Below are 9854 nucleotides of genomic sequence, written 5' to 3' on the forward strand. Positions count from 1 at the left end.
TGATGTGTTTGAAAATGTTCCATTTAATCCATTCCAGCCATTTCAATGAGCCCATCCTCCTATAGCTCATCCCACCAGCCTCCACTGATCAGTTATCCTGTTAGAGCTTTTGTGCTGAATCCACTACAGTGTTGCAGGCAGTGTGTCCAATCTGTCCATCCTGATCAAGTCCTCTAGCCCTAAATCCTTCATTTTGACACCACCTCACATCAGAGCAGTATGCAGTACAGCATTGTTTTTTGCCTTCATAATCATGTTGTGTCTGGTGAGATTCTGGGGCAGCTAATTTGCTTGTGTTGTTTTTCTATGCTGGGTCTAGAATGGCACCCTACACCCTATAGTGCACTTCTTTTGAACAGGGCCGAGTGCCCATTGGTATCTGGTCTAAAGTAGAGGTCGACCGATTAATCGGAATGGCCGATTAATTAGGACTGATTTCAAGTTTTCAATAACAATCGTACATCTGTATTTTTGGACACCGATTTTTAAAAATCTTTATTTAACTAGGCAAGTCGGTTAAGAACACATTCCTATTTTCAATGACGGCCTAGGAACGGTGGGTTAACTGTCTCGTTCAGGGGCAGAACGACAGATGTTTTACTTTGTCAGGTCGGGGGATTCAATCTTGCAACCTTACAGTTAACTCGTCCAACGCTCTAACCACCTGCCTCTCATTGCACTCCACAAGGAGACTGCCTGTCACGTGAAAGCAGTAAGCCAAGGTAAGTTGCTAGCTAGCATTAAACTTAACTTATAAAAAACAATCAATCAAACAATCATAATCACTAGTTAACTACACATGTTTGATGATATTACTAGTTTATCTAGCGTGTCCTGCGTTGCATATAATCTGACTGAGCATACAAGCATACAGGTATCTGACTGAGCGGTGGTAGGCAGCAGCAGGCTCGTAAGCATTCATTCAAACAGCACTTTTGTGCGTTTTGCCAGCAGCTCTTCGTTGTGCGTCCAAGCATTGCGCTGTTTATGACTTCAAGCCTACGAACTCCCGAGATGAGGCTGGTGTAGCCAATGTGAAATGGCTAGCTAGTTAGCGGGGTGCGATCTAATAGTGTTACAAACTTCACTCACTCTGAGACTTGGAGTGGTCGTTCCCCTTGCTCTGCATGGGTAACGCTGCTTCGAGTGTGGCTGTTGTTGTTGTGTTCCTGGTTCGAGCCCAGAGAGGAACGAGGAGAGGGACAGAAGCTATACTGTTACACTGGCAATACTAAATAATAATAATAATAATGTGCCTATAAGAACATCCAATAGTCAAAGGTATATGAAATACAAATCGTATAGTGAGAAATAGTCCTATAATTCCTATAATAACTACAACCTAAAACCTCTTACCAGGGAATATTGAAGACTCATTTTAAAAAGGAACCACCAGCTTTCATATGTTCTCATGTTCTGAGCAAGGAACTTAAACGTTAGCTTTCTTACATGGCACATATTGCACTTTTACTTTCTTCTCCACACTTTGTTTTTGCATTATTTAAACCAAATTGAACATGTTTCATTATTTATTTGAGGCTAAATTGATTTTATTGATATTACGTTAAAATACGTGTTCATTCAGTATTGTTGTAATTGTCATTATTACAAATACATTTTAAAAATCGTCCGATTTAATCGGTATTGGCTTTTTTGGTCCTCCAATAATCGATATCGGTATTGGCGTTGAAAAATCATAATCGGTCGACCTCTATACTGTACATTATGTGTATTATAGGACAGCATCCTTATTACATTTCTACATTTCTAAAGATGATAATATTGTAGCGATCCTAGCTATATAAGCCATGTTACAATTCCCACCAAGTGGGTGGGAATTGACGCCAGCGACCTGGGTTCACTTCCCTGCTTTGCTGTTTGCTGCACTGGTGTCAGAAGTGGGATGGAGGCTATTAGGCCATCGGGAACACATGGCTCCCGTTCGGAGAGGGCAGTGTAGTGACGCTCGCTATATGAGACACGTTACAGTTCCCAACAAGTGGGTTAAAGGATTTTGGCAATGATGCCATTTATCTACTTCCCCAGAGTCAGATGAACTCTTCGATACCATTTTTTTTATGTATGAAGGAAGTTAGAGGTAGTTTCGTGAACCCATGCTAACTAGCATTTGCGCAATGACTAGAAGTCTATGGTATCTACTAGCATGTTATCAGTTACCATAGACTTCAGGTGCTTGTGTTAAAGCTAGTAAAAATGGTATCCACGAGTTTATCTGACTCTGGAGAATTAGATAAAGGGTTTCATTGCCAAAATCTAGAGTATCCCTTTAACCCTATTGATGCGATGTGTCGGGTGTTTGCCTTTCACATCAGCTTTCACACCCTGCCACGCCAGTTGATAGAATATCATAAACTTAATTTGTGATAAATGGATTTACAGATTTTGACAGAGGAAACATGATACTATTGACAATATACAATGTTGCTCTCTATACATGACTCAAGTCTGGAGTTTTAGTTGAATGTTGTGTTTGTATGCATGCTCAACTTGACTTAACGCTTAACTTGAATGCACTTTTTCCCATAAAACAACGGGATGATCTTAATTTCTCTGGTGACGAGAAACAGTAATAAGCAGACACAACTGTTTCAATCAGCACAATGTGTATAGCTTTCCGTACGGAAGGGGGGTGCCAGCATCTCATCCTTATCTAAACATGTAATTCAAATCGCATTTCTATGCTGAACTTATGGCAGTGAAACAAAGAGACAGCGTGTAGCAGGTAACCCAGAGGTTAAGGTCGCTGATTCAAATCACAAAGCCGGCAAGGTGAAAAACTCTGCTGTTCTGCTCTTGAGCAAGACAGTTAACCCCCAACAACTGCCCCCCGGGCACCGATGATGTCAATTAAGGCAGCCCCCCGCACCTCTGTTATTCAGAGTGGTTGGGTTAAACACTGAAGACGCATTTCGGTTTAATGCAATCAGTTCTGAAATTTACTAGGTATCCCCCTTTCCCAATACTGGTGAGAAAAGCTGAAGAGAGAAGCTGAAGAGTTTCACTGAGGTGAAACACACTCGCATGACAACCTTAGCTGAAACCTGAAGTCTTGGTTTAACTCCTGGAGCAACTGCCTTGGCTTTAGCTCAGTGGTTTTACACAGTCTTATGACACACAGGAGACAAGCGTTTTAACACTGAGACAGGTTAGAATACTAAGACACAAAAACACAGACCTAGACACACATATATCAGAATGAGACAGCCTTGTGCTCTTTTTTTTCTCCAATGAGATTCACAAATCCCTTTCTCACAGTCACTGACTAACTAGAAAAGTGGATGATCTTCTATAGGAGAGAGAGATAGTCGTAGCCAGAAACCATTCCTGGTCCCCAGGAGACAAGCTCATTGTTCATCAGGAGACGATGGCTCAACGGCTCACACACATACACAATGAGGCACTGGCTTTGGTCTCCATAACCACTACCATCTAAGGAATTAGGAGCCTGACTTGGCATGTACTCTGCGGCACACAGCTTTTCCACTGCAGGTCGTCTGCTTAATGTATGACAAACAGAGTGTTAAGTCAAATTATAGTATTCGCTGCCTGGGTCAGGGTAGAGAGAGCGTGCACACACACACACGCGCGTGTACACACACACACACACACACACACACACACACACACACACACACACACACACACACACACACACACACACACACACACACACACACACACACACACACACACACACACACACACACACACACACACAGGCCTGGGTAAAGCAGATGTGAGAACTTCTAATCCACAAGGAGGGGAAAAAATACACTACATGCACACTCTTGACATTCCCTCAACCAGCTTCATGAAATAGTCACCTGGAAAGCATTTCAATTAACATGCGTGCCTTGTTAAAAGTTCATTTGTGGAATTTCTTTCCTTCTTAATGCGTTTGAGCCAATCATGGAGGGGTGGTATATAGAAGATATTTGGTAAAATACCAAGTCCATACTGTATTATGGCAAGAACAGTTCAAATAAGCAAAGATAAATGACAGTCCATTATTACTTTAAGACATTAAGGTCAGTCAATCCGGATACATTTCATGAAACTTGAACGTTTCTTCAAGTGCAGTCACAAAAACCACCAAGTGCTATGATGAAACTGGCTCTAATGAGAACCGCCACAGGAAAGGAAGACCCAGAGTTACCTCTGCTACAGAGGACAAGTTCATTAGAGTTACCAGCCTCAGAAATTGCAGCCCAAATAAGTGCATCACAGAGTTCAACAGACACATCTCAACATCAACCGTTCAGATGAGACTGCTTGAATCAGGCCTTCATGGTCAGATTGCTACAATGAAACCACTAGTAAAGGACACCAATAATAAGAAGAGACTTGCTTGGGCCAGGAAACATGAGCAATAGGCACTGGACTGGTGGAAATCTGTCCTTTGGTCTGATGAGTCCAAATTTGACATTTTTGGTTCCTACCACCGTGTCTTTGTGAGAGGCAGAGTATGTGAACGGATGATCTCCTATGTGTGGTTCCCACCGTGAAGCATGGAAGAGGAGGTGTGATGATGTGGGGGGGTGCTTTGCTGGTGACACTGTCTGTGATTTACTTAGAATTCAAGGCACACTTAACCAGCATGGCTACCACGGCATTCTGCGGCGATACGCCATCCCATCTGGTTTGCACTTAGTGGGACTATCATTTATTTTTCAACAGGACAATGACCCAACACAAATCCAGTCTGTGTAAGGTCTATTCGACCGAGAAAGAGAGTGATGGAGTGCTGCATCAGATGACCTGGCCTCAACAATCCCCATACCTCAACCCAATTGAGGTGGTTTGGGATGAGTTGGACTGCAGAGTGAAGGAAAAGCAACCAACAAGTGCTCAGAATATGTGGGAACTCCTTCAAGACTGTTGGAAAAGCATTCCAGGTGAAGCTGGTTGAGAGAATGCCAAGAGTGTGCAAAGCTGTCATCAAGGCAGATGGTGGCTACTTTGAAGAATCACATTTTTGGGGGGTTACTACCTGATTCTACATGTGGTATTTCATAGTGTTGATGTCTTCACAATTATTATACAATGTAGAAAATAGTACAAATAAAGAAAAACCCTTGAATGAGTAGGCGTATCCAAACTTTTGACTGGTACTGTATGGTGTAATTCCTAGGTATTTTTGATTTTATGTTACTGGCTGGCGAAACATCTGCAAACTAGGCTACTTAAGGCATACTTGCACAGACTTAAATCAACAAAATCCATGGGTTTCAGCTTACTCTTACTTCATGATTGAGGAATGCTCGATTTACCATTTCTTTTCGCCATCCCGTTTTATACTGCAGGTCACATATTTCCAATGGGCTCCACTTGGTTTTGTGTGTGTGTGTGTGAGCGTGAATGTGTGCCTGTGTGCACGTGTATGTGACTATAACTGGGGTGATGAATGCAGAGAGTGGCCTTCAATTACACGTCTTTAAAGCTCAAGAAAATACTTCAAACAAGTTGAGACTGTCTGTGGCTGCTTTCATATCACCAGACTGGCTTCATGCTCATCATCATGTCTGGAATAAGAGTTCTTACTAACCAAGCTTCAAAAACAAAGAGTCTCTGATGATTCACAAGGTGTCTGAGGCATGTGATCTAGTTTAGCAGTCGAGACCATGGCGCAGTTACAAGGCTAAAATAGCCTAAGGCCTGGAATCAATCAGTAGCGCAGAAGATCAGCGTTATAGCGTGATTTAAATTTAAAGGCAATGTTTCCGCGTTCGCTGAGACTACATTCACGGTAAACGCTACAATGCGCTACAATGCAGATCTTCGGCACTACTGTTTGAATCCAGCCCTAAGTCTTTCTTCCCTTCGAAGGGAATGCAGAATGCAGTTAGCATCTTTGGTAAATGGATGTTTTAAAAGATGTACATTTATTCTTTCTCTAAGTATATTCAGATTGAATAAGGGACAAATAAATCTCGAGAATCTAAAGAATATGAAAATAAACGTTTCTTCATTGTTTCTTAACTTGCTACCAAAAACTCTCCTCCCCTATTTATATAATTTCCCTTGTCATTATTAAGCATTATTTAGTCATAACAATCAATATAGCGGTGTCAAACTTTCCCTGGCTGCCACTACTCTTGCTCAATTAGTCTCATCTAATAAAATGATTCTGAGGTAAGTTGATTTAATATTTAGTATTTTATAAAAAGGTATATAAATATTATCTAATTAAATGTCTTTAAATGTTTTTATATCACAGCGCCTTCAGAAAGTATTGACACCCCTTGACTTATTCCACTTTTTGTTGTGTTACAGCCTGAATTTGAAATTGCAAAGAAATTGCTTAACAAGTCACATAATAAGTTGCATGTGTTTAACATGATTTATTAATGACTACCTCATCTCTGAAGCCCACACATACAATTATCTGTAAGGTCTCTCAGTCGAGCAGTGAATTTCAAACACAGATTCAACCACAAAGACCAGGGAGGTTTTCCAATGCCACGCAAAGACGGACACCTATTGGTGGATAGGTAAAAACTTAAATATCCCTTTGAGCATGGTGAAGTTATGTATTACTCTTGGGGTGGTGTATACACCCAGTTAGTACAAGGATACAGGCGTCCTTCCTAACTCAGTTGCCAGAGAGGAAGGAAACTGCTCAGGAATTCACCCGAGGCCAATGGTAACTTTAAAACAGTTACAGAGTTTAATGGATGTGATAGGTGTGGTTAATTTCTGTATTATAATCGTGATAAAAAAGTTAATAGTAGAATTATGGGATAATTACACTGGATGTTAATATAAATGTACATTCTGCCAATGTTGTTAAATTGAGGTTATTTTTACTTTAAGTGATAGGACCAATTTGAATCACTGAGCAATGTCATTCTAAATTTTGGTTGGATAATTAAATTGGGTTTTTGATTATGATTTGGAAACTGAATGATTTTTAAAATTGAAGGATTGATTTGAGTTTAGTATGTTAATAACTATATGAGTGAAGCAATTGATGTATTAGGGATTGATTGTTCTGATTGCTGTTATGAACTAAAGTTATAGTTACTCCACAATACTAACCTAGATGACAGAGTGAATAGAAGGAAGCATGAACAGAATCAAACTATTCCAAACATGCATACTGTTTGCAATAAGGCACTAAAGTACAACTGCCAGAAATGTGGCAAAGAAATTAACTTTATGTCCCGATTACAAAGTGTTATGTTTGGGGCAAAACGTAACTGAGTACCACTCTTCATACTTTCAAGCATGGTTGTGGCTGCATCATGTTATGGGTATGCTTGTCATTGGCAAGGACTGGGGAGTTTTTTAGGATAAAAAGAAACAGTCCATTATTACTAAGAATAGAACCAAGCAGAGGCAAAATCTTAAAGGAAAACCTGGTTCAGTCTGCTTTCCAACAGACACTGGGAGACAAATTCCCCTTTCATCAGGACAATAACCTAAACAAATATACACTGGAGTTGCTTACCAAGACGACACTGAATGTTCCTGAGTGGCCTAGTTACAGTTTTGACGTAAATTGTCTTAAACATCTATGGCAAGACTCGAAAATGGCTTTCTAGCAATGATCAATAACCAACTTAAATATATTTAATTCATTTTGAATTCGGACTGTGGGACAAAATGTGGAATAAGTCAACGGGTATGAATAGTTTCTGAAGGCCCTGTATACCATTAGGGGAGCCTAAAGATAAATAATCCACTTGCTTAGAGATAAAATAAAATAAATGTAATCCGTTTTTAATTAATAAAGAAGTCAAATTTAAGGTGAGTGTGTTGGGACCCTCTTATTTTTCTTCATAGTTTGTTTGATATCTACTTTTTTTATTTTATTATATATTGTTTTACCAAACCTAGCTTTTTTTCCCGCAGCAATTGGAAATTGTATTTAAGGGGTACTAGTTATCCAAGGATACCCTACTGAATCAATAAACTAGTAGAACTGTGTTGCAATTATCCATTTAAAGAGCATACAGTAAACATGGGAAACATTTTATGTGAAATCGTTTCATTTCATACTATGGGGTATAACGTATTATTCTTGAACTCTACCCGCAGCCTAGCTTGCAAAAAAACTCGAATTTCTTTGGAAAATGGGTTGCGCACAAAATCAGGGCAACTGAGTTGTGGCACATATTCTCGCGTGTGAAATGAATACATGTAAAGTTCATATCTAATTCAAACGTACCTGTCCTGCAGAAAGCCAAGTTCAGTTGTTTCTTTATGTTCGATGTCAGAAGCTTCAGAGAGAGTTGAAACAATTGAGCTTTTATCCATTGGCTATGGTGCAGTTTTGGCTCCTCCTGTCCCGCTCACATTTCTAAGATGTTTAGGCTACATTGGCTATTTCTCTCTCTACTTGTGGTCATCTATGTGTATCGGAGACTTTGGCTTTTCCTAATAATGAAACGCTCGCGATAAAAGCAATAATAAAGAGTTGTAATGTATTTTTCTTCTACAAAAAAAGTAACTATTGCCTTCTAATACGATGAAGCATCCTTATATATGTTTCAGTCATTTAGCAGGTGCTTTTATCCAGAGCAATTAATCTATTTTTTTGTTATTTAACCTTTACTTAACTAGACAAGTCAGTTCTTATTTACAATGACGGCCGGGGAACAGTGGGTTAACTTCCTTGCTCAAGGGAACATCCACAGATTGTTTTACTTAGTCGGCTCTGGGATTCGAACCAGAGACCTTTCTGTTGATGTTCTAACGCTCTTAACTGGTAGGCTACCTGCCACCTTATCTCCACAATTAAACTTCACCAAAAAATGACAAATCGTGTTTTTGAAGAAATAAATAGAAAACAATATTGAAAGACTTTGGCTGTTCTCAACAAATACTGCGAAATAATGTGACGAAACTTGGCACTATGCCATTAGTCTTGGAGCTGTAGCTTTCATATAGCAGCATTGGTATGTGACAGATGGGAAATGTACAAACACGTGGCAGGGCAAAGAGAACAAGAGAGGGAACCATGATGTCGTCCAGGTGGGAATGTTGTCTGATTCATACTTTAGAAACGGATAGGCAGACTATAGGTGGGAGACCATCCTTAAGAGCTAATACCTAATTCAAAGGGTATTGGGGGAACCATTACTGCTTTCAATAAAGCTGTAGGCTAATAATTACATAGTTAATTACTAACCATACTGGCAGCTATTGGATGCAGCTATTTCAGGTCAGAATATACAAACTAATTAGTGTGGCGAGTGCTGCAAGACCAATAATGTGATTGTCAGAAAATGTACCAACAAATAAATATACCGTGTAGCTTACTTATACTGTGTTTGCAAACTGGCAATATAATCAGTTTAAAAGGAGTTTTATTAAGTGAGATGGGAAGTCAATGCAGTAATCTAAAAAGAATCTGAACCACGCCGAAATGTATGAGTAAATAAGAGTCTATAAAAGCCCTTTCCAACAGCTGACATCTCTCTCTCCTGCCAGAACACAGAGCTACCAAACAAGGACATGTTACTACTCCAACAGTCAACAGCTAATTGAAACTCCTCTGTTCACCTAAATAAAAGAGCAATCATTTTCAAAGGATGCAGTATATGTACAAAAATATGTGGAACCTGTTCAAATGAGTGGATTCGTCTATTTCAGCCACAGCCGTTGCTGACAGGTGTAAAGTTGAGCACACAGCCATGCAATCTCCATTAAAAAAAAACATTGGCAGTAGAATGGCCTTACTGAATAGCTCAGTGACGTTCAACGTCGCAAAGTCATAGGATGCCACAACAAGCCAGTTCGTCAAATTTCTGCCCTGCTAGAGCTGCCCCAGTCAACTGTAAGTGCTGTTATTGTGAAGTAGAAACGTCTTGGAGCAACAATGGCTCAGC

At 39.9% G+C, this 9854-nt stretch overlaps 1 protein-coding gene across 3 annotated transcripts in view; it reads right to left on the bottom strand.

The window, feature by feature from the left end:
• The window catches only part of LOC124004433 (non-muscle caldesmon-like), a 62730-nt gene extending 54413 nt beyond the window's left edge, over positions 1 to 8317 (bottom strand). For 2 of the 3 annotated variants that reach the window (XM_046313249.1, XM_046313245.1), the window contains exon 1: positions 8192 to 8317. The gene's annotated coding sequence lies outside the window, so the exon portion shown is untranslated. The remainder of the gene's footprint in view (positions 1 to 8191) is intronic. The other variant, XM_046313250.1, reaches the window with a different exon arrangement.
• Between the last annotated feature and the right edge of the window lie 1537 nt (positions 8318 to 9854).

This window comes from Oncorhynchus gorbuscha, linkage group LG02 (assembly GCF_021184085.1).
Source record: "Oncorhynchus gorbuscha isolate QuinsamMale2020 ecotype Even-year linkage group LG02, OgorEven_v1.0, whole genome shotgun sequence".
NCBI classification, from domain to species: domain Eukaryota; kingdom Metazoa; phylum Chordata; class Actinopteri; order Salmoniformes; family Salmonidae; genus Oncorhynchus; species Oncorhynchus gorbuscha.